The 25,554-nt window shown below is 40.7% G+C and overlaps 1 protein-coding gene across 1 annotated transcript in view; it reads left to right on the forward strand.

Moving 5' to 3' along the window:
- Positions 1 to 25,554, forward strand: part of GADL1 (GAD like acidic amino acid decarboxylase 1) — a 330,433-nt gene that overhangs the window by 190,762 nt on the left and 114,117 nt on the right. The window lies entirely within an intron of this gene.

Raw genomic sequence — 25,554 nt, forward strand, 5'->3', positions numbered from 1 at the left:
TATGCCAGAATCTAAATATATACAACAAGAGATTAACTGATAACTGCAAACTTAAAGTGATATTAAAGGCAAGTGTAAAAAAAAACAAAACAAAAAAACAAACATGTCATACTTACCTGCTCTGGTCAGTGGTTTTGCACAGAGCAGTGTCAATCCTCCTCTTCTTAGGTCCCCCGGCGCTCCTGGCCTCTCCTGCTCCTGCCAAGTGCCCCCAGAGCAAAAACAGCTTGCTATGGGGACACCCAAGCAGGCTAGCTACGGAGCCGCTGCTCTGTGTGTCCATTGACACACAGAGCCGCAACTCAGCCCCATCCCCTTTCTCTCCTCATTGGCTCACTGGCTGTGATTGAAAGACAAATGGATTTCGCTGATGTCTCAGCCAATGAGGAGGGAGAGAGCTGAGGCTGTTGTGCACATCGCTGGATCACGATGGAGCTTAGGTAAGTATAAGGATGCTGGGGTGGTTGCTGCACCCAGAAGGTTTTTTTAGCTTCATGCATAGAATGCATGAAGGTATAAAGCCTTGAGCCTTTAGAACCACTTAAAGAGGTTTTTTTTATTTAAAGATCATTTATAAAATGCAGGCTACAGTGCAGAGTCTGCTGTTTGTCATGAAGTAAATGCAGAAAGAAATTTGATAAGTCACTTTACTCCCAATTTTCTTTCCCCATTCATTTTAATATGCTCTACACTTGCTTCAAAGTCCCTAAGCAAGTGAAGCGCAATGCACATTTGTCCAGAACATCGCTGTGCTTTTTAAACGTAGAGTCTTTTTTTTTAAAGCAGTAAGGTCATCCCTCTTCTTTATAAATGGACCCCTATGTGACCTCATGTTGATAACACATAATGTTTCCTGAATGTGCATAACCATAAAACCTAATAAAGACCCATAGAAATAAGGAACACAGATAACTACAGAACTCTGTGTATTACTACTATGATCACTTAGGAGTAGGGATGAGCTTGGGTGTGTTAGGATCCTAGCCCAAACCCATGTGAGCGAACCAACCAGGAAGCTGAAACCTGTACTTGGCCAATCATATACAGCCAGGGAAAAGGGGTGTGTATATGTGAGGCTGTAAAGTGGGGAATGATTGGTGTAGTATAGTGACAGCTTCCTGGCAGGATCATTCATGTGAGTTTGGACTAGGATTCAAACACACCCCAGCTTATACCTACTTAGGCTAGTTGGAGTACACCACAATGTCATCATGAGTTCAGACAGTTGACAGTGTAGCAATTGTCAGCCTTCAGGAGACTTTTCACTTCCGAGTCTTAGCGCCAATAATCACTCCCAAGTAAAGTTAAGTAGGGATCTGAATACAAATTTTTCTCAGGTAAGCCTGCATCAGGGGTGGACTGACCATTTGTAAACTCGGGCAGTGCCCGAGGGCCCGGGGCCAGTAGGGGGCCCCATGAGATGCCCCTGGTACCTTTTTTATAGTTTTTTTTGAGTTTTGGCAAGGACACAGAGGCCCCATGATCCCCTACTGCCCGGGGGCCCCATGAGTTGTCAGTCCGCCCCTGGCCTACATAATAATATTTTGAAACTGAACATTCAGGTGCTCACAAAAACTGAAATGTAACTGGTTCTCTTTCGATACTGGAGTATCAAAGCTGGTGCTGTCACAGAAGAAGAAGCTATAAACCCAGTTGCTGATCATTGTCAATGAACAGTTATCAAATGAAAAAATGAGTTTGTAATGAAAGTGTAATTCTGATTACATTTCTTCTAAATATACTGTCTTCTGATCTCAGGAAGAAATAGTATCTTACACATAAAGCATTTTTCAAATCTCTACATTTTAGATGTGCTGCGGATTGGAAAAGTGCCTTATATTCAAAGTCCCAATGGCTGCATCTTTGATTTGGGTTCCAGCAAAATACTTGCTACATAGAATTCACGTGCATTGTGCCTACAATGTATCACACCCAAAACACACCTTAAACACACATAGCCTTTCCTTGTTCTACAAAAAATAAAATCAGCTCTGCATACTGATATGAAGCCATCTTACATTCATTAGTTATATGAGCATGTGTTTGCTTTTCCTTACAATGACTATTTTTCCACTTCCTGACTGAGGCTCCAGTGATTTAACCAGGGCCTCACAGACTTATCCTGGGAAGCTCCTGTCACATGTTCCAGGTGCAACAACAAAGGGAAGAAAAAAGGCTGCACACCTAAATTAGCTAACCTCAAATAAAGTGTATTGTGCAACAAACACAAAAAATGACATCAGAGATACGGCATACAATCCCAACATCACAAGAGCCACCAACCCCCGAAGATAAGACCCTCCATGTGGGACATCAAAAAGATGGAGTAGGTGTCCACTAGGTCTATACTACCCCAATGGTATATTCCCCCTATGAACCAACCCCACCCACTCCCCACCTTACTGACCACTCCCAACCACTCACCGAACCCCCTTGGAACCCACAAAGCACCCCCCAGTTGGAAAACCCATCCACCCTATCACCCCCCTCCCAAAGGGAGAGAGAGGAGCTGAGGGGAAAACACCAGCCCACTGACACCCCCAACTCCCCCCCTCCCCAGCACCTGCTAGATGGACGCCTAAACCTTCTATACACCAGGGGCTCCTGGAATGCAAAGCACATGAAAAGCAGTCTAGTAATAATATACAGCCATATAATAGTATTGCATAAGCACCCAGCCTATAAACACTGATAGAGCACACTGTAATAGGAGCCTGCTAGGCAATGACCTGTAAACAAAAGAGGTGACAGTCCAGACTGTAGTCAATATAAAGGGCTATAGCCTCGGAATCCAATCAATATGTGGTGACTATAATCATCTTATGTGGCCACAGCCAGATGGAAGAAAGGCAGTGATTAAGGTATATTTAGTTGAGAGCAATCCACACAGAGTAAGATGAGAGATAGATTGCACGTAGGCAACCTTCTGGGACGGATCAGCTGATAGCCAAGCAATGCACTGCAGTCACAATTGGATGGAAGTGAACCTTGACATGTAGTCAATGCTGTAATGAACCATAGCCATTCCTATAACCTCAATAAACTTTATTTGAGGTTAGCTAATTTAGGTGTGCAGCCTGTTTTCTTCTCTCTTTTTTTTTGCTGGTTGGTTAGGCGGCACCCCTCCAGATATTCTGGTGGCACCACAATTATATGTATTGTTTTGTGACTCATTGTGAACTCCCCAGCTTTCCTGCTTTCCCTTTTCCCCCCTCTTTTTTTTACATGTTCCAGGAGGCAGATCCAGTGTTCTAGGCAGTGTTTCAGGATGTGAAGGGGATGGATTCATCTGACCTTAGTAAAAACGACAACTGTGCCTGTCATCCTAGTCCAGTAATCTGCCTCCTGCTGGAGATGCTCTCATACCCCTGCAGTTTTCACACATGGGTTCTGCTCATGCTCTGAAATCTCAATATACTGATCCTGGATAACACAATATGTAACTGACCATACAACTGTTGTGGTTCCTAAAGAAGTGGGTATATGTCAATAGGGGTTGGCAGAGCCTCTATCCAATCTCAGAGCAACCAGAGCTCTACATATCCTTTTAATATTTTATGCCAGAAGGAAGATTTTGCCCTTTTGTCCTCCCACTCTGACCAGATGGAAAGTGTTGGTGAACTCCACACTACCCTTTTATAAGGCTGCCTATACCAGTAAGCGATGTCCTGCTAAGTTTAATAAAATCTGTTCCTTGTGGCTTGAGTCTGAGGTTGTATCCTAACCTCTCTCATATGGTTCTCTGTGTGATCCCACCAGTCTTGTCTGTACTTGTGATATGCTGCGTTGCCCTACATGATTATTCCTTCTCTTCTTTACCTCTGTTTACTGTGTCCCCCAATCCCATCAGGTGATAATATCTCCATTATGCATTTCTTCACTAAGATGCCATGTATAACTATCATTGTGGTATGCCCCGTGTGGCATTTAGAGCCTTTTAATACTTGTACTATGTACTCTCAGTTGTGGTGCAGTGTGGACTGGACCACTTGCTTATTTTCTTGTTAAGAACATGAGTGCTGAAGGGTTGTATTATTTGCTCTTTTTTGTTTTCTTTTTCTTTTTTTTTACATTTTTGTACTGATTGTATATCCTTGCCTAAAATTATTAAAACTATTTTTAAAATAATGACAACTGTAAGGAGAATGAGGAAAATAAGAAAAATAAGGTACCATATACAAAGAATAAACAGCCTGTAAGTATCTATAATATCTGTTTGTAAATTATCATTACTAAACATTTATAAAGGTGCCTTGTAAATTTTATGGGGTGAAGTTCTTCTTTAAAAGGTAAGTTCACCTTTGGAACATGTTCCATGTTCCACTCATTTTTGATCATGGCACATGTTCCAGCATTTGTAACCTCTCACCCCATCTCCCATCCCTGTGACAGCAGGCGGGGATCTTCTCTCCACACCCGCTGTCACAATTTGAAAATAGAGCACTCTTCCCACATGACAGCATCATTCATACACAATTTCCTGTGAATAAACAGCCTACAAATGCAGTCCGGCATTGCAGCTGACAGCTTGTAGTACTCAATAAGCTACGAGGGCATTGATCTTCCTGCTCTCAGGTAATTGCCACATGAGGTATGGGCAGACAGCTTTGCTGAGTCTGTAGGAGCCTGAGATTGCACCTGCAATCTGCTGATAGCGATGCTACGCAGACTCCTTACAAAAAAAATAAATACATATTTTTTTACCTGCAAACAATGTGCATTTATTATTAGGTAAACTTATCCTTTAATGTTAGAAAACACTGTACTTGGTTCTCTAAAATAAAATAACCCTTTGTAAGATATAATGAGGGTGATATACTTAAAGTGACATTAAAGCTTCCTATTATTTTGATTAAAATAACAAACATATCATATTTACCTGCTCTGTTCAATGGTTTTGCACAGAGAAGCTCCAATACCCCTCTTCTGTAGTCCCTTACCGGCGCTCCAGGCCCCTCCTCTTTGGCGAGTGCCGCCTTCTATGGGGGCATCCATGCAGGCTCGCTCCTGAGCTGCTCTTTCTGCGTCCATTGACACAGAGCGGGCAGCTCAGCCCTGCCTCCCACTTTCTCGGCACAGCATTTGATTAACAGCAGCGGGAATCAATTGCTCCCGCTGCTATCTGTCTAGGGAGGAGGGAGACAGCAGTGAGAGCTGCTGCTCTTGTGCACATCGCTGGATAAGATCAGGTTCAAGTAAGAATAATGGGGGCTGAGGGGATTTTGCAGCACATAAAGTTTTTCACCTTAATGCTTAAAATGCATTAGGGTGAAAAACCTTAAAGCGGAGGTCCAGCCGTTTAATTAATTTTTTTCTAAAGGCACCCACGTGAGAGTGGCAGCTTAGGCAATGCAAGTTGAGATCACCTGTACTTGTAATCCTTTGCTTTCCTTATAAAAAATAAATTTACTCACTGCACCCTCATATTGTGAATGCTGTCATCTTAAGTGTGGGCATCTGAAGTTCGCTCAGTCATTCTTCCGGGAAATTGTGCAGCTGGCTACCCAGCATGCACTCCCCATTTTCACTCCTGCGCAGTGTAAAGCAGGAGCGATCTCGCACCTGCGCAGTGTGAAGAAGGAGCGATTTCGCACCTGCGCAGTGTGAAGAAATCCTAGCAATCGCGTCACTTCCAGTCTCATAATAACGCAAGATTTTGGGATCAGGCATTCCCTAGGACTGCTGGGATAGATGACGCCGATATCCCAGAAGCCCTAGGGAATGCCTGATGATGTAATTGCCTACGTGGCCAGGACCAGAAGTGGAGACAGAAATTATCATTCAAAGGTATTTAGGAAAAAAAAATCTACATATATATTTCCAAAACAGACTGTGAGGAGGGAGACCATTGTCTTTCAAGGGAGAAAAAAAAAGGCTGGAACTGCTTTAAGGCTGTAGAACCAGTTTAAGAAGCAGAGGATATTCACATTGCAAAGTGATTGTTCCTTTGGCTTGGTGAATACGGTGAAGTTGTGTTCACTTCAATTATTCAATTCAATTATTCCTATTTTTATTTTTTCTCTTCCCTTGCACAAGATTGGGTGTTAAAATTAAACACAGCTTTACCTTGTCCAATAAGCTAAGTAAACATTCACTTTGTATTGTGAAAATTCTCTAGGATATTCCTTCAGGAAATAAAGCCAAATGACACTTCAAGTTTTACTCTCAATCCCATTATTCTTATTCATTATGTGAACTTGAAGACATTTATTGCTATTTTACTATTTACCATTTGCAGTAAACATTTCCCATTTGATTTGAAATAATAGGATAGAAGCAAGCAATCGTATTTCTCACTGTCTTTCATGATATTGTTGCACTTGTTTAATTATTAAATACCTTACGACACTTATTTGGTGCCCATCTGTGTATTTGTACATAACAAGCTTACATTTTACATGTTATTTTCTAGTACAGCCCACTGAGAACTCACTAATTCCTTTGCTGTGTTTCCATTCAATTCTATCAATCAGGTCCCCTCAAAACCAATTGACTTCCCCAGTATTTAATGCTCAGAGTAGTTTACTATAATAAGATTACATTTATTTTATTCACATGCTTCCAAAATGTGTATTAATCAGTGCAGAAAATAAGACGAAGTGTCCGTGAAAGCCATCTAACTCATTAGATGCTCTCATTTACAGGGCTGCTCAAAAATTCTGAACTCTCTAGAGAAGTGTTAGGCTGATTGCTGCACTTAACTGTTTGCTCTCGCTTTGATTTACATGATGGCTAGATTTGGCTGTTCTAGAAACCATGCTGTGTACAGCACTCTGAATTTCTTTCAATCTTTTTTACTTTTCCTGATTTTGTGATATATTTGCACTTAAACAATCCTGACACCAAGCATACTGACTTCTTATTAGCTTATAGGTAATTTTTAGTAATTTATTGCAATAAAAAAAAGAAGATTCAGATGTTGTAAAGCATTATAACCCCACAAAACAGCATAAATATTGGAAATTATACTTTCTTCTAAATTAGGTACCCTTGGTAGCTATTCCTGTGCTTGTTTTTTGATATGTGGCACAGGAGCTGAAGTTTTAATAGATGAGAGCTGTTTATTTAGTCAATACCGTCTAAAGCTCAGAGCAAACTGTGCATATCGCTAAACACAAAGAAAATTAAAATTTTAACTTAAAATGTGATAATTAATATAATATTTAAGATAGTATTTAAAATAGAATACTGTAGAAAATAAAAGTAGAACCTAAGACCGACATATTTAATTTAGTGTGTCACTAATTCCCTAATTTTTATTTTCTTGTGACAAAGTTTTATTAGCTGACAATCCTGCCAGCAGATCCATTATTTTTCCACTTCCTTTAGAGTGACAAAGCTGTTCTTTTTTGCAATGAAATTGAACAGCAGCATTCTCACCCTGTTGAGAGGATAGTCTTAGGTGGACATGTAGTTTAAATGGAGTTTAAAGCAGAAGTATAACCAAAGCTTTTTGGCTATTCTTCTCGTGTAGGTCACAGGGGTACAGTTAGTTCTGCACTCCTATGACCCTTTTTAAGCCGACAGTCGGCTAAAGTCTGCTGTCAGCTGACATCAGTCAGCTAGTCTAGGCTATGAAAAGATGGCGACTATATGGAGCCAGAGATTGCTCAGTTCTTACTGCAGGGCCAGCAGGGAGCAGATGCAGCATTGGACTGATGCTGCATCCACCTAGGTTATTATTATTATTATACAGGATTTATATAGCGCCAACAGTTAGGTGAGTATAATTTTTTTTTTTCTAAAGTCCATACTTCTCTTTTAAGTAAACAACAAACAAATTAAAGCCCAACTCCAGCTAACAATTTTGAAGCAGTTAAAACAACAGGGTTTTTTTGGGGTTTTTTTCTTTTTGCTCTTGCAAAAAGTCTTAAACCACATGAACAAAAGCTGACCATTGTAAGCTGACTTTATAGATAAAGGCATGTGAAATAACTAAATAAATTCATATACTAATTATTATCATAATAGTTATTAATGACATACAGTGATTTTTGTATTTACCGTAACAATGGAGTCACAAGGAAATGGATAGAAGCAGTTACATGGCACATTACCTATACAAAAGTCTTAATCAGAGATTGATACGCCAACAATCTCTGAAGAAGGATAAAAGGGAAGAAACCTAATCCTTGATAGTGCTCAGAACCATACGCTGGTTCAGACCCAGGAGAGAATATGTTCCACAGATAGAGCCCAGGGGTGGAAGCCTCAAGACTTTCTTCAAGGGAAGAATGTTTTCCACATCAATGATACACCTGTGGAAAGTGGACTTCCCAGCTTTTAATATAAACTACTTTAGAGATGCCCCTGGCTCTTAGAACTTGGGCTTTAACAGCCATGCTGTTAAAGCCAGACACCATGAGCAGGAGGATAAATTGGTCTGTGAGAAAAAAGATATGAATGATATGTTCTACAGAGTGTCCACAGGAGTCTTAAAATAATTACCACATCCACTAGGGCCAGTCTGGAGCAGTGAATATCACTGGAATGCCCTCTATCTCAACCCTGTAAAACAGGCAAGGAAAAAGTTTCAAGGAAGAGAAGGCATAGATTAGGGTGTGCTGATCCTTCAGAGTCATGAGGGCCTGCAATGCTTTCACTGTAGAATCCCTGTACCTGGAGACAAACCTATCCAGAATGTTGTTGAACCTGGAAGCAAGGAGATGCACATCCAGTGTCCCCTACCAGCAACACAGGTCCTGGAACACCCTTGGGTGTAGGGACCACTGCTCAGATGTTGCCAGCTAAGGAAGTCTGTCTGCCCATTCTCCATGGCTTAGATGTACACACAGTGGCTGGAATGTGAAAATCAGCCTAGGACAGGATGCAACCTATCTCTCTTGCCATGGCAAAATCATATCATAGATGGCTGCCTGAACTAAGATAGGAGCAGCAGCAGGGATGACTTGCAACACTGGTTGTACTGGAGCAGCTAGGGTAGGGGTATCCAGACGAGCAGTTTGGATTAGGAGTGTTTCTAATGCTATGGCAAACTGATCCAGGAGGTGCTCCTTCGTATCCAATCTAGCAAAAATATTTTGACTAGGTGGATTGCCTGCATCTTCTGAATTCATGGCCCTTGTGTAATGTCATGAACCATGAACCAGGTGGAGACAGAAAGTGCAGTTAAAATCACACCTTTAATGAAATAGCAAATATAACATAGATCAGCAATGTAGTCTAAACAGAAGCCAGGGTTTGGATGCCAGAGCAGATTATCAGAAGAGTCAAAGTCAGGAAACCAGAAGTCAGCGAAGTCAGGAGCCAAAATCAGAAACAGGAATTGGAAGAGAAGTGAGCCAGACCAAGTTGTACACAAGAACGCAGGCATGAACATACTGGAGATCATAGACCACGCAAGTGCAAAGAGGAAATGAGCTAAGCTGCTAAAATAGCAAAAAGGGCTGGCTGTAGGCTGGACTAATGAGGCAGGTAATGGTATCAAGGTGAGTCACTGTAGAGCCAACAAGTAGCTGGGAATTAACTGACAGCTGATCAGATTCTGAGCACTGAAAGAAAAGATCTGCTCCTTAAATAACAGGAGCCCAGCCCTGACAATTCACCCTTCTTAAGGACCCCTACCCCAGGGGGGCAACAGGCTTGAGGGAAAAACATAAATCAAAAGCACAGAGGAGGGCAGGGGCATGTATGTACAAGGATGAGACCTAAGAGCATTCCTCTGGACCATAACCTCTCCAGTGAACTAGATATTGTATGCGTCCACAAAACCTATGGGGGTCAATGATAGATTGTATCTCATATTCCTCATGGATATCAACCTGAACAGGGCGAGGGTTTGTTACTAAGGTGGTATAGCAGCTACACACCAAAGGTTCTAATAAGAAAACATGGAATACATTGGAAAGTTGGAAGTCATTTTTAATGCATATGCCACTGGGTAACCCTACACAGTATGTGGAAGGCCCAATATACCAAGGCACCATTTTTAGTGGAGGTAACAGGAAGACAGCCAGACCCTCTCCCCAACTTGGTAGCAGAATACAGGTACTGTAGGCATCGGCGATCAACATGGAGTTTGTACCTCTCTCTCTAGGGTGTTGCAAGGATTCTTGGATCTGCACCCAAGTGGAACAGAGTTCTTAAAGATGTTCCTCTGATGCAGGAATTCCCTGTGGAATGACTGTATCAGGTAATATGGATGGCTGGAACCCATAGTTCACCATAAACTGAGATAATGGGGAGGTGTCATTGATGGTGTTATTGTGAACAAAGGTAACAGGTCCAACCAGTTGTTATGGTGGTCTGAAATATAGCAACATAGGACTTGGTTGGCTCGTTCTGCGGCCCCATTAGACTGCAGGTGATATGCTGAGGAGAAAGAAAGCTGGATTCCCAACTGTGCACAAAAGGCTTGCCAAAACCTGGACACAAAGTGGCTACCGCTGTCTGAGATGATAACGTTAGGTAACCCATTTAACCTAAAGACCTCCCGAGTGAATATTGTTCTTTGGACGTAGGCAACTTCTTTAGCGGAATGCAATGTCACTTTTTCGAAAACTGGTCAACCACCATAAGAATAACTCTATTGCCCGGGGATTTAGGGAAATCCACAATAAAATCAATAGAAAAATGGGTCCAAGGTCTCTCTCCAATCGGTATGGGTTGTAGAAGGCCTACTGGAAGGTGTCAGGGTGTTTTATTCTGAGCACACATGGGACAAGCAGCTACAAAGGTGGATACATTATCTCGGAGACTAGGCCACCAGAAGTGTTGAGACATAGATCATATGAGTTGATTTTTCCCTGAGTGCCCAGCTACCTTGGAAGAATGGTAGTTCTGGAGCAAAGCATTGCAGAGATTCTCGGGGGAAAAGGGAGCAGTCATGAGGTTTTCCAGAAGGAGAATAGATTTGAGAAGCCAGAATTCTCTCACCCAAAGGTGAAGTGAGACTAGTGTGGATAGTGGCCAAAATGCGGTCCGGAGGTATCACAGGAGTAGGAACAGACTCCATTTTGGAAGAGGAGGAAAACCGCCACGTTAATGCATCTGCCCTTTTATTCTTCATACTAGGCAAGAATGAGACTATGTAGTTAAAGCTTGACAGAAAAAGGACCCACTGAGCCCTTCTAAGAGATAAGCATTTAGCCTCAGACAAGAAGACATTAAGACAGGAGATCACCTACTCCAGTCTCAGATGTGTCAACCTCAAGAATGAAGGGTAATGTAGGATCAGGATGTTCCAGCACTGCGGCTGCAGCAAAAGCAGCCTTAAAGGATTCAAAGGCTTTAATGGAATCCAGAGACCAATTCTGTAAGTTGCCCTCCTTTCTGGTCACATCAGTCAGGGGTTTGATTAGAGAAGAGAAATTACAAATAAATTTCTGATAATAATTTACAAAGCCAAGAAAACATTGTAGAGGATGTAGACCTATGGGTCGAGGCCACTGTAAGACTGCAGACAGTTTCTCTTGGTCCATCAAAAACCCAGCAGCAGATATGACTTAACCCCAAATTGTTACCTGTTCACAATCACGTACTTTTCCAACTTGCATTACAGGTTGTTCTCTCTCAACCTTTGTAGCACACGGTAGACGTCTATGTGGTGGTTCTCTATGGATTTTGAATATATGAGAATATCATGGAGGTAAACCACCGCACATTGCTGCAGTATATTTTGAAGGAAATCTTTAATGAATTCCTGGAAAACTGCAGGAGTGTTGCAGAGAACAAAGGGCATTAAAAGGTATTTGTAGTGTCTGCTCCTAATATTAAGTGCAGTCTTCCATTCGTCGCCCTCTTTAATCCTTACAAAATTGTATGCCCCTCTCAAATCCTACTTAGTAAAGACTGTTGCTCCCTTGAGGCGGTCAAATAATTTTGTTATCAATGGGATCGGGTAAGAATTTTAATCGTAATGCGGTTGAGACTCCTATAAGTCATATACTGACTATGCTTCTGCTCCTGGTAGGGTGATCCTGAGAATCACAACCTAGTACCCAGTACTAACACACATCTAAACCCATCTACACATCAGGAGCTCTGGTGAATACCGGTTAGTACTTAGACCCTGCAACTCAGGAAAAATCTGTATCATTCACCAGGGTGACCTGCTTGTATACCTGTCCCACTTGTCAGTGGGAGCTGCTCCATTGCTATAGCTACTGGTCTCCAAGCCTGACTCCAGACTATGACAATGACCTTATAATACATACCTATAGCCTTGTGGATTACCAACATGTTTCAATAAACTCTTCTTCAGGAAAGAGAGTAGATATAAAGAATGCAAAGTTTAAGTGTGGTCAGCCGTGCATAGTAAAAGAGCAATCTACATACCAGAAGATGCCATCACACCACTGGATGACAAATATGGTGGTCATCGCTGAAACCCGCAAACGAGGAAGGAAGAACAGGTGAAGATGGAGGCACCTACAGCACAGAGCGCCCCTAAAGGGGTTTGTTTTTTTAGGTAATCCTGTTATAATGTGCTAGTATGCGGTGCATACTAGCACATTAAGACTTAAACTGCCCAGGGCCCTTTTTTTCTGCTGGAGTTTAATACCACTTTAAAAGTCCCTCCACATATAACCCATGACATGTGTCATAGCCTATATAATTTATTTTCAGAGGGTGACCAGTACCTACCTATGCACTCAGAAAAATATATCAAAATTTTGCTAAAAAAAAGAAAAGGCCACACATCATCACTTACATATAGATCCATTTCAGTTCTGAATGTCAATGCCAAGTTACTCTTTAAAATTATAGTTTCACTGGAAAACCTATTCCCAAACATGATCTCTACCCCTCAATCAAAATTTTTACAAGGCAGATCAGCTGTCTTTAATATCCTTATTCAGAGAATTATCTCTGTCCTGGAATAAGCATTCAACAGCAGCAATTTAAATGGATTTTTCAAGTTATGATTGTTATATGCTTCTTAGGACATTTCCCTAATATTCTTCAAAGTGTGTACCTAGCCCCTTCAGCTAGGAGTTATGAAGTTACACAGGAAGACTGCCCGCTCTCTCCACTTTTATTCAATCTAGCCTCAGAGCCCTTCATGCTATAAAAAATAGGAAGAGAAAAAAAACACTCTTTTGGACAACATTTTAATCTTTTCCTTGTTACTTACATGATATATTCCAGAGAACTAAAAAAATATTCAAACAATACAGCAAATTTTAAGGATTTGACATAAATTTCAGCGAAAGCAAAATTCTTTCACTTACACCTGTTCACCCTAGGTCGTCTACACTATATCCAGTGTCTACACTATAGTAGCCACTAAGCAATGTATTTACTAAGCCTGAGCCTAACACCAGTCTTAAAATCTGGTGGCTATAAATGGACTTTGGAAACCCATTTCAAAATAATACACAGTGCATATACTGTATTCCATTTACAGCAAACTCATCTTCTCCTGATGCTTTGAACTGTTTAAAGTGCAAATACCATTAGCCTACCTTTTTGGGATGAAGTAGCACATTTTGTTCAAATAATAATGAACACGACCATTCAGAAAGATCCTCTGATGCTTTTATTTAGCTATGAATCTTGGGTTTCTGAGTAGCATACCAAACAGCATAAAACTACCCCCCACTAGACACACTTTTGTCTTTTTTAACAGTGCAGAAACCTATAATGGGAAATTGGATCACCAACACCACCCCTACAGCAACTGAGATAAAATTGGATTTGAAACAACTTCCTAATAAAGAAAAACTTAACATGGAACTCCCCAAAATTATGTAATAAAAACTTATTTGGGAGGTGGAAGTGGTTTATTGAACATGCATTAGATCCAACAGAAATACATCAAAGCCAACTGTGGCAAGGCAACTGCACCACTATCCTAAGCAAACTTAAATCAATGGATAGCTAGGCCTTTATATTACACAAGCCTAAACAGGCTACCATCAATTGACATTTATGACCACTGTTATACTTCTGCAGTCTCTACCCCATGCTTAGTTTTATTAGCTTATTTCCATTATTACTAGCTAATACCCACTTTTCAAAATGGGATGGGCACATAGATGCTCATACATACCTCTACTGTTTTCTTGCTTGTGGTCTTTTTTTTTTTTTCTTGTAAAATGATGGTTGGTCATCATCCTGTAATGTCACATATGATAATATATATAGACAATGTACCATCTGAAAATGTTCAATGAAAATTAATAAAAAGAAGCATTTCTAGTTACTACAAATAGGTCTGTTCCTATTCCTGTTCCATTTCATTTGGCTTAATTGACATTTTTAGTGAGAAACTAAGCAGAAATATGGCAATTAAGCAAACAAGCACACACGCCTAAGACAGCAATTCAGCATACTGCAGGCAAAGACCTGATATCATAGAGAGGTTGATGTCAGCAGAACAGATAGAATTTAGAACTTGGCAGGCAGACTTCCTCCAAACCAGTCATAATAACAGGACAGACAATGACATAGATTACCTTCACCCCACCAAAAAAAAAAAGAAAAATGTGAGCAGAGAGTGTGTGTGTGTCCCACCCCTGGGTATTCTCCCTGGACTATAGCTAATTTGGTTAATGTAAAGAAAAAATGTGTTCTTGCACCTTGCCTACATGCAGTGTCCTAACTTTTTTCCTGTTTTTTTTTTTTAAGTTAAAAACTTTGCAGCCCCAAGAGTTCCAAGGTTCATGCTGATATCAGTCGATTCCTGTCTCTGTTCTTTAAACTCAGAACCTCCTTAGTTGTCTTCAACACAGTCCTTATTTCACTTTCAACCATTACGCCTTTTAACTTGGGAAGAACATAACCTTCTGATTTCTTACACACTTCTTTCAAATGTTTAAAGTATCTCTGTATCTTTTTCAAACAATAGAGCATTCAAAATCTTTGACCTTGTTCCAACTTCTTTTCCTTGAACGTGGTTCGTGATTCTTAATTCACAAAAGCATAGTACATGTTATATTTTTATTTTCATGTGCTGTTTACTTTTTGTTTGATCAAAATTTGCTTTTTTTTTTCACAAAAAGCATTGCTGCACACAGATTTGTGTTACCGTACTTTAAAAATAAAAGTTATTGCAGTTTTTTCTTCTCTTTAACATTTGACTACCTTCAGGTTAGTGATAGATTTTGTGTGGATTTATTGAGAATTGTAGGAAACAGTATTTATTATAAACATGCTTTGTGAGAAAAAAAATTGCAATTCATAAGAAAAGAAGTACTTTAAAAGTTTAATGTTTATTTCAGGTGGAAAAAAGTAAGTCTCCAATGTGATTTTTATGTTTGAATCATTGTAGGAGAAAATGATTAATTCAAATAATATGACACTAAAGAGACTCTGTCACTTTAAAATAATATTGATGCTAGTAGATATAACTTGCACAAATTTTTAACTGCACATACCTGCAGCAGCTTTCGTTTCCCCCACTATGCCAAAATGCCAGATTTTTCTTTTTTTTTTTTTTTGCCCACAAAGACTTTTTAATTTTTTTTTCCAAAAATAATTTTATTAGGAAAATTAAGGCAAATCAACATACTGTACATGCAAATACTGATGACAGTCCGAACATAGACACAATAAGTAGCATCCCGTTTTGCAGATGGGCAGTGGGTTAAAGTTGTAATACAAATCGAGGTTAGGTATATCTTTGTATCAAGGGTATATAGCAGACCAGCAAATACATAGAGTGTAATAGATAGCTCGTTATAGGTATATGAATTATTTACCTAGCTACTTGTATGCCCTTATGTTGAGGGAATGGGAAATGTTAGGAAAGAATAGTACAGGATGATGTGTTCATTATGAGTTGTGTGCCCACGAGAAAGTAGGCACACCTGTATGAAAGATTAAGTGCTATAGTCTGTTGGTGATATAGGATTGATGGAAACGTAGAAAAGGTGTGAGATAAAGAGAAGCCTGAGAGGTGAATAGGTAAAGGAGGAAATGTAGAGTGCAATAGTAGGGGGGGGAGAATGGGAAAAAAAAAAACAAAGGCGGGGGGGAGAGTGGAGGGGGAGGGGGAGAATGGCTAAGGCATAGAGAGGGTAATGGAATGGGTAACTGTAGGTGAAATAAATCACAACATTTTGTACGAGCCAGAAAGATAGCCATATAGCTTAATATTCAACACGTGCATGATCATTCAATGGGGCAACGCGTGGGTCAAGAACCCAAAAGGCAGGCCGCAATGCCTAGTCTCAATCCAACCAAATGCGCCACCGGTGGACAGAACGTCCCCCGAGACAACATGGTGTCTATACATTCAAACAAGGGGTGTAGGTTGTTCATGCAATAATAGGTGATCGGCAGCGGTGGTCTTGAAATGACTCCAACAAGCCTATGTCTTCCTGAATCTCTCGGGATGGTCTTTAGCTACAGAAATCAATTCCTCCATTTCTTCAATTTTATTGATCCTTGCAAACCATTCACGAATACTGGGAACATGTGTTGAGCGCCAGTGGACTGGGATGCATTGTTTTGCCGCGTTTACCATGTGCATGGCGAGTGATAGATTTTTCTGAATAGGCAAAGCTCCAGCACTTCTGGGTTGTGATTTTTTATCCTCCTCTGTTCCTTGCACATTTCTACTGGCACATTACTATGAGGATTTAGTATAGATGATATGGCCAGTATGGATGTGTACTGGGTGAGAGATGGGAGGGGATGGGAATCACTACTAAGAACTTCTGTAGTTTTGCTTGATCAGAACAGCCAAGAATTTGAGGCATTCAAGGAGACAATTAAAGCTGCTGAAAGCAACTCAAGGTGCTGCTAGCACATTTTAAATTCATTCAAATAAAAACAAAATTAAAATAATTAATCCAGGGCTCAAAATTTCAAGTCCTGAGCTACTAGCCAGAAATTAAGAGTTACTCGCCACTAGTTGCCCCAACCAACCCTGCCCTGTCCTTAATTCCACCCCTAAACACACACTCATAAATTATCTCATAAAGTGGCACTGGGGTGGAAGGAAGGGTTGGGTGGAAGGAAGGGAGGGATGGGTGGAAGAAAGAGATGGAAGGAAGGGGTGGGTGGAAGGAAGGGAGGGGTGTCTGAAAGGAAGGGAAGGGTGGGTAGAAGGAAGGGAAGGGTGGGAGGAAGGAAGGAAGAAAGAAAGGAAGGAAAGAAAGGAAAGAAAGGAAAGAAAGAAAGAAAGAAAGAAAGAAAGAAAGGGAGGGGTGGAAGGAAGAGGTTGGTGGAAGGAAGGGAGGGATGGAAGAAAGGAAGAGATAGTTGGGTGGAAGGAAGGAAGGAAGTAAGGGAGGGAGGGTTGGAAGGGAGGGGTGGAAGGAAGGGAGAAAGGGGTGGGAGGAAGGAAGGGAGGGATGGGTGGAAGGAATGGAGGTTGGACTCACATGCTCAGTCACATGCATCAGAGCTGTTGGCTGCTTTGTGTTCAATTACCTGTGCACACATCCTCTGAAGCTGCATGGACTGGAGTGTGGGCCGACAGAGGGAGAGACACTGCAGATCCAGCCTCTCTCCCCTCTTCTCCTATTGGTGCGGAGGATGGGGGGGGCTGGGCACTGACAAGCACACAGCGGGGGAGACCAGAAAGAGACAGAATGATCAGGGATGATTGGTGCAGCAGTGGGGACAGTGACAAGCAGTGATATCCTGTATGTCTTTCAATGAAGCAGCTGGAAGAAACTTCTCCTCCCCTCCCGCGGCTTCTAGCTGCTTCATTGAAAGACATACAGGAGATCGCTGCTTGCCACTGCCACCACTGCCGCCCCTCCCACACACCCCTACTCCCGGCGCTGCTCTCCCTCACCTTATTTCCACTCACCCAATGTGAGCAGGTGAGTGGAAATTTTCGAGGGCTGAACTAATTCATCTTACAGAATTAAGCCTACTCTATGCTGAAACATGTGTGTAAAATACATAACAAAAAATAAGTAGTAGCAATGAATCAGTATCCCACCTTTAAGCAGGACCCCTCTTTGCAGCCCTGAGCAACTTCCCCTATGCCATTTCATTATTCCACCTTGCTAACTAGACACTGCTAGCAGAGCCCTGCTCAGTTCAGGCCTGCTTTTTTGCACTCTAAGAATTCATGATCTACCCCAGTGATTATGTAGCTTTTGAGTGGGTTCAGTGTTCCTCACTGTCAATGGTTTCTAAGGAAGCAACAAGTGTAGGGACCTTTCATCTTCCTGGCTGAAATTACATGCACATTAATGTACATGGCCAGCAATCCACAGCCATGTAAACAAGGGGGCAAGGATGGTGTTGACAAATATGTTAAATATGGCCACTGGACATATTTAAGGAGTGGACAACAAGAGGCATTTTGGGGGATTTTTATTTTCAAATAAAACTTTTGTTAAACATGTGGGTGTCTTTATTTCCTAGTTACATTTTTTTTGTGAATGAATAGGGGTACTAAGTTCCCCTTACTCATTCACATGGGGTGACTGGCATCTGGGGACTCCCGTTTGTTAAATCAGCTTCTAGATTCTAAAAAGGCCCTTCCACCCACAAACACCCCCCCCCCCCCCACAGAGCAACCAAGCTAGGGCTTTGAGGAAGAAGCCCTCGTCCTCATCAGTATTGGGTATCCCCAGTGTTAAGAGCATGTTGCCTGGTATGGTTCAGGAAAGAATGATGCACGCACATCCCCTCTTTTCCTGACAAGTCAGGCTGCATGCTAAGATAAGGGTGTTGTTTTTTTGGGGGGAGGGCATGTATTTTTTTTTTTTTGTGGGACTTCCCTGTGAAATCCATACCAGATCCATAGTTTTATACATTGCACAAATGCACCACTTCATAGGCCGAGTCAGTGCATCGTCAATCATGTTATTTAATGGATTTTTGCATTTGTAATGCCTAAAGTGTTACTACACCCTCAACAGTAAAATCAGTCCGTATATGCAGTAAAGCATGCTTGTTATACTCACTGTGGAACCTAAGGGGTTAATCCTCTGCCATGTGTATAAAGGCTGTTTGATCCTTTATTCTCTGCTCCTCCTCTTGTTGAAATCACCACCTGATACAGACTGAACCCTTGGTCACATGCACATGCTCAGTTTTGTGTATATTGCTAGAGAGGTTTGTTTTTTTTTTCTTGGGAGGGTGCATGTGTCCAGACAGAGGTCAGAGGTTTCACATCCTCTTAGAGCAGAAAGAAAACTCCTCCTGCAAGCTTTAACCAGTGCTCTGCTGAAGTCATAAGACTGCTCTAACTGCTGATGAGAAAAGGTATTTAGCAGTTTATATTTTACTAAAATAATTGCATTTCCATGTTCTGTGTACTGTGGGAGACCAGATATAGTGAATGCAGGGTCCTGGGTTTAGTATCACTTTAACTTTAAGCATTACTAAAATTGTTGCTTCCTGACAGTTTTTTTTTCTTTGGTACATGTCTGCTAAGGGCATTGCCAAGAATCCCATGCCATTTGTTTGACTTTCACCTAATAGCGTAGGAAATGGCAAGAGCTGATTTTTAACATTTAACTCCCATTGACTTCAGAGGGGTTTGGATTCGGCACTTTGAACCCTGTTCAAAGCAAACCCAGGTGTGTTTGGCTCATCACGATTTGTATACAATATAGAATGCTTATTTGGCATAGATAATTTTAGCAAGATTTTAATAGATTTTGTAGATTATATTGCAAACAATGATGATCTGCATTTTAAAGCTTTTCATGAATATTGCGTGTTTATATTAATTTAGTCTCATTATTACCAATGATCAAACTAAACTTATTATAAATGATCAAACTAATTTTAGAACAGTAATATACAGTTGAATTTCCTAAAATGTCCTTTATTCCCACTATATTTGTCTCTATTTCTAAGTACAGTATGTTATTATCAACAAACGTTTCTGAAATATGGTTCCCCTTATGACAATGATCAAATGAAGGCTAGCTTTTTTCATCAGACACAATGTTGCATACACAAATAAAATAATTTATCTGAATAACAGGCAAAAATGCATAACAATTATGTTCTTCCTTTTTTCAGTTTTCATAATTTCACTGGCTCTGTTTTATGCATGATTTATTAGATAATCTGTTCTTCTTTGTTACCGGATAGAATTAGAGAATTCTTTTATGAATCTCGACCACAGTGATCTTTTGTACTAAGTATCTTTAGCATTGCTACCAAATTAATTAGGCTTTGATCACAAACTTGTTTTATCTGGGTCAACACATGCACATTCAAACAGTAAATTAAATTAGTTAGTGAGAAAATAAAAATATACACCAAGATGAAACAACTAATAAAATAACATTTCTTGTCTCAGTTATAATGGATGAACTCATGGCATAAAAAATACTGACATCCAGATCTGCCTGCACATACCTCTGGCTTTGTTCATTTGCACTCTAGGAGCCCAAAAACCAGATCCTCTTTCGGTATACTAGAATAGATATCACACTGGTGGACCAATAGAGAGGTTGGGAGGCAAAAGGGCAGAAGTAGATTTTCTCAGTTCAAATTAAAATTTGCATTAACAAGTGCTCTGGCTTTTTGTCTTCTGGATTGCTTCGGATCAAATATGTAGCAGCAGTTTAGTCTTTTTATAACATAAAAACTGATTTATTTTCATCTTCAGACAGCACAAACACTGTCTATTTCCTTGCCCATTTGAGCTGGCAAGCAACTGAATTGGACAAAGTATTAGCCACAATATGTAATCTTTGGTGGAGAAAGTTAGATGCTGTGTTCATAGTCTCTCCGACAAGATTCAGGAAATGCTGAGCATTACAAAACTAGACAAAAAAAATGTAAGGTGGGTCTGCATTGGTTGGTTATTGGCGCCATGTGGATCCTAGACTTGTGGACCCTGGACCCGCCCCATTTCTTTTTGCATAGGAAAGCCACCCACCTTTTGTTTTAGGGAAACTCCACCATATTGTGTCATCTTCTCCTGGCCTGAAGCCTGTCCACACCTATATTCCTGGTCTTAGGTCTGTTACCCAGAATAAACAAAGGCAAGTTGTATTTTCACTGCTTTACTTCACAAATGTAGCACAATTCTTAGGTTACAGGCACATTGCAGTAGATTAGTGAATCAGACTCAGTGATAACAGTTTACAGTGCGGAACACTCTTCTCCTTTGCATACCATGCTATGTAGTAGTCACAAGTGCAGAACACTTAAAGGTCTCCCAAGTCAGTAAAGCCATCTTTTCGAGATTTACCTGTCACTTTAGTATTAGATATTACTCACACAGGCTGTCCTTCCTCACACACAATGGAGATCCTCTACAAGCCCAGGGGCCACTCCAACCAAGCCACAAACCTGCAGTTAAAGGTCAAGGGTGGTAATGTCTCCTTATCCAGATTTCCTCTCTCATCACCCTGGATGTTAATCCCTTCAGAGGGCTTTTTTTTATACAGCACCAACATCTCTGCAGATCTCTGCAACACAGCATTACATCTCTGCAGTTCAGGAGTGTCTTGCTCACATACCCAAAGTGCACTGGGCCCATTCACATCTGGCATATGGGGGCAACTATTAGATGGACACTAACACCTGCAAAAAATCACTGGTGGAGAAAGTTTAGATGATGTGTTCATAGTCTCTCTGACAAAATTTGGGAAATGCTGAGGATTAAAAATTATGTTACCAATGAGGACACACCAGCATACTGCGGGGGAGTCTTCCCTTTTTATTTCAGATGTTCCCAGGACCTCACCAGAAGAGTTATGACACCACCCTTGTATATTCTAACTTTTCCCCACGTGTTTTATTTTTCCATAGTTGTAATGTGGGGATTATCATGAATCATACACAGTATTCAATAAGTGGACTTTGCCCTTATGTGATCTTTGCCCTTGAACCTTTGTCTCATCTATCAACTTCATACCATTTTTAATATTTCAGTAAAGTTGATTTTTCAATTTCTCCAAGCTTATCAAACTTAATGTAGATTGAGAGGAAAAGTGCATTCATTACGAGGTATAATTATTGATGGGCAATGATCTGGCTGGGTTCAATATACCAAGGATTTAACAAATCCTGTTTGAAATTAGACAAACCTGAATGTAGCAGCAAATCCCATTAAAATCCATGGGGATGAGGGGGGGGGGGGATTCTGTCAGTAAATGCCGTCTATTTTTAGGGCTTTTAAGCAAACTGCTGTTAAAAAAAAGTGATAGGGAGCTAGGTACTGTCATGGGGGAACATGTACCAGTACAAACAAAATTTTAAAAATACTATGTGGCAAAAGTACCAATGGGTAAAAGTACCAATGTGCTACAAGGGCAATTGTAAAAAACACAAATCCTTTAAGAAACATGCTTCAGAGATGCTTTGTGTGTGTGGTGTTACAGAACAGTAACAGTTTTTACCAATAGTCACAGAGAAAGTATAAACTAGCAACATATATTGGGCTGTCATTTGATTTGTTTTGTTACTTTTACAATTAGATTGGCTTACATACACCAGCAACATCAGAATCTGAATAATTTCAGCTTGAAAAAAAATAAAGCATTTTTCAGGTAGTTTTAGGAAGGTGCCTTAAAGTGAGCCATCCCTTATAGTGACTATCCTCAGGTGATACACAGAGATGAAAAAAATCCTCCTAAATAAGTTGTACCTGTTTATCTGTAGAACCATCTCCTGTACACAGGAACAGAAATGAGGGTATCAATTACAAGCTGTATGCTGGAACTCCCTCCCCTGTCACCTTTTTGCCGTTTGGTATCAGGAAAACTTGTCAGAAGTGACACATGTAGTCCAGACAATAGAGGCACAGTTTCAGAGAATAGACAGAATGGAAGCAACTAAAGAGCTGATTACCATCTCCCGAGAAAGACTAACTAAATTTACCCCTACTTGGTATTGCTGAACTAATTTTAAGTCAACTTTAGCATACTGTGACTTTTCTTTCGCAGTGTTGACTCTGCCAACAACACTGACCTTTCACAGTCATACAGTATGTGCTCTATTTCTGAGCATTTCTAACAAGATATGACTATTTTTCTTAACTGATCATGTATTGCTGTACATACACCTGTATTTTTCATTGGACTGATAACTGAGACCCTACCTCTGGGATTGTTGGTCATGACTCATATCAGTTTTATTTCACTATATATATATGTATGTATATATATATATATATATATATCATGTAACCTCTATTTCTACGGTGTATATTGCCAGTGATGTTTTGTTTTTTGCATGCTTTAATAAAATAGTTATGAAACAAAAAAAAAAAGTGACTCATGCAGTTAGCAGAGGAACAAGGCAGTGTTTTATTTTCAATTTTTAAATCAAAAAAACACAGCGCCCAGGACCAACCTACTAACAAACAATTTTAAGTGAAATGCTGCTGTGCATAGGTATATAAACGAAAACAAATTTTCTCAGTATAAACCAGCGCAAAACACAAGTGTTACAATAATAAGTGAATATAAAATTATGATTTTATAAATAATTTTTGAAATCCAGTGATAAATATAAGTGACCACAAACCCGTGACATATAAAAACTAAAAAAATTAAAACACTTTTTTTTTAAATTATTTCATAAATCAAAAGTCCAGTGATCCCCAAGAAAACTTTCTAAAACAATAAACTTCAGTGCTTCAAATAATTCTTCCACCATCCACCAGTGCCGAAACCAACATAAACCGCACTCACCAGATAATGGTGAGTAAAACACCTTTCAGGATTATTTAGGGCTCCTGGACCCCCTTTGAGGACTCCTCTATTTTCCACCTCAGATCTGGAGAAATACCCATAGATCTGAGGTGGAAAATAGAGGAGTCCTCAAAGGGGGCCCAGGAGCCCTAAATAATCCTGAAAGTGTTTTACTCACCATTATCTGGTGAGTGCGGTTTATGTTGGTTTCGGCACTGGTGGATGGTGGAAGAATTATTTGAAGCACTGAAGTTTATTTTTTTAGAAAGTTTTCTTGGGGATCACTGGACTTTTGATTTATGAAATAATTAAAAAAAAAATTTTTTAATTTTTTTAGTTTTTATATGTCACGGGTTTGTGGTCACTTATATTTATCACTGGACTTCAAAAATTATTTATAAAATCATAATTTTATATTCACTTATTATTGTAACACTTGTGTTTTGCGCTGGTTTATACTGAGAAAATTTATTTTCAATTTTTGACCACTTTTCAGAGGTATGAAGGTCTTCATAGTGCTCATAATGTTTTAAGGGTTCACCTAGCGCAGTATCCATTTGAATTAGCCTTTTAAGAGATGATATCCTCTTTCAGTATATACTTGCAGCTTTGTGACTTCAGTTGATTGGGGATTTGCACGGTTTGATCTTACATACAGCAGACAGAAATTACACTTAGGGGAAGATTTACTAAAATTGGAGCAGCTGTGGTAGCCAACCAGCTTCCAACTTCACCTTGTTCAATTTCGCTTTGACAAAAAAAAATCTGGAAGCTGATTGGTTTCATTGCAGAGCTACACCAGATTTTGCAGTCTCCAGTTTTAGTAAATAACCTCCACAGTGCTCTGGATTGTCACAAGTACAAGGATATGCTTTGTTCATATTTCATGTCTGGGATTTAAAGCTTTATATGGTGTTACTGAACAGAAAACATTTCATGCACAGTCACAGAGAAATCATACACTGACAGTGCATATTTGGACATTTTTTTTAAAGTTACAATTAGCTTGACTTAAAAACAACATCGGCACCCAAATCTGATTAATTTCTGTTTGAAAAAAAGCATTTTAAGTTGGTTTGATCAGTGACATGTGATTCTTCAACAAACACTTTGACTGGCAGATAGAATTAGGCCGGTAGTTTTCTGAGGCTGTGGAAGGGTGGGAGGGAGGGGTGCAAAGGAAGGGAGTGGTGGAAGGGAGGGAGGGGTGGAAGGAAGGAAGGGGGGAGGAAGGGAGGGGTGGAAGGTAGGGAAGGATGGAAGGAAGGGAGGGGTGAGTGGAAGGAAGGAAGGGAGGGGTGGAAGTAAGGGGTGGAAGGAAGGAAGGAGTGGGTTGAAGGAAGGAAGGGGTGCGTGGAAGGAAGTAAGGGAGGGGTGGAAGGAAGGAAGGAAGGGAAGGATAGGAGGAAGGGGTGGAAGGAAAGGTGGAAGGGGTGGAAGGAAGGGAGGGAGGGGTGGGTGGAAGGGAGGGGTAAGTGAAAGGAAGGGAGGGAGGAGTGGAAAGAGGGGAAGTTGGACTCACATGCTCAGTCACATGCATCAGAGCTGTTGGCTGCTCTGTGTTCAATTTCCTGCCCACACATCCTCTGAAAGTGCATGGACTGGAGTATGGACGGGCATTCCAGCCTCTCTCCGCTTCTCTCCTATTGATGCAGAGAATGGGGGGAGGGGCTGGGCACTGACAAGCACACAGCGGGGGGGGGGGCAGAATGAAACGGAATGATCGGGGATGATTGGTGCAGCAGTGGGGGCAGTAACAAGCATTGATCTTCTATATGTCTTTCAATGAAGCAGCTGGCCGCTTCTCCTCCTCTCCCTCCTGGGCCTTCAAGCATCATCATTGAAATACATACAGGAGATTGCTGCTTGTCACTGCCCACTGCCGCCCCTGCCACACACCCCTAGTCCCGGTGCTGCTCGCCCCCACCTTATTTCCACTAGCCCGATGTGTACAGGCAAATGGAAATTTTGAGGGCTGGGTTAAAGGACTGCAGAAAATCCAGCAGTGTGTGAT

Source organism: Staurois parvus, unplaced genomic scaffold (genome assembly GCF_062004578.1).
Source record: "Staurois parvus isolate SC_StPar_1 unplaced genomic scaffold, SC_StPar_1.0 ptg000021l, whole genome shotgun sequence".
NCBI lineage: Eukaryota > Metazoa > Chordata > Amphibia > Anura > Ranidae > Staurois > Staurois parvus.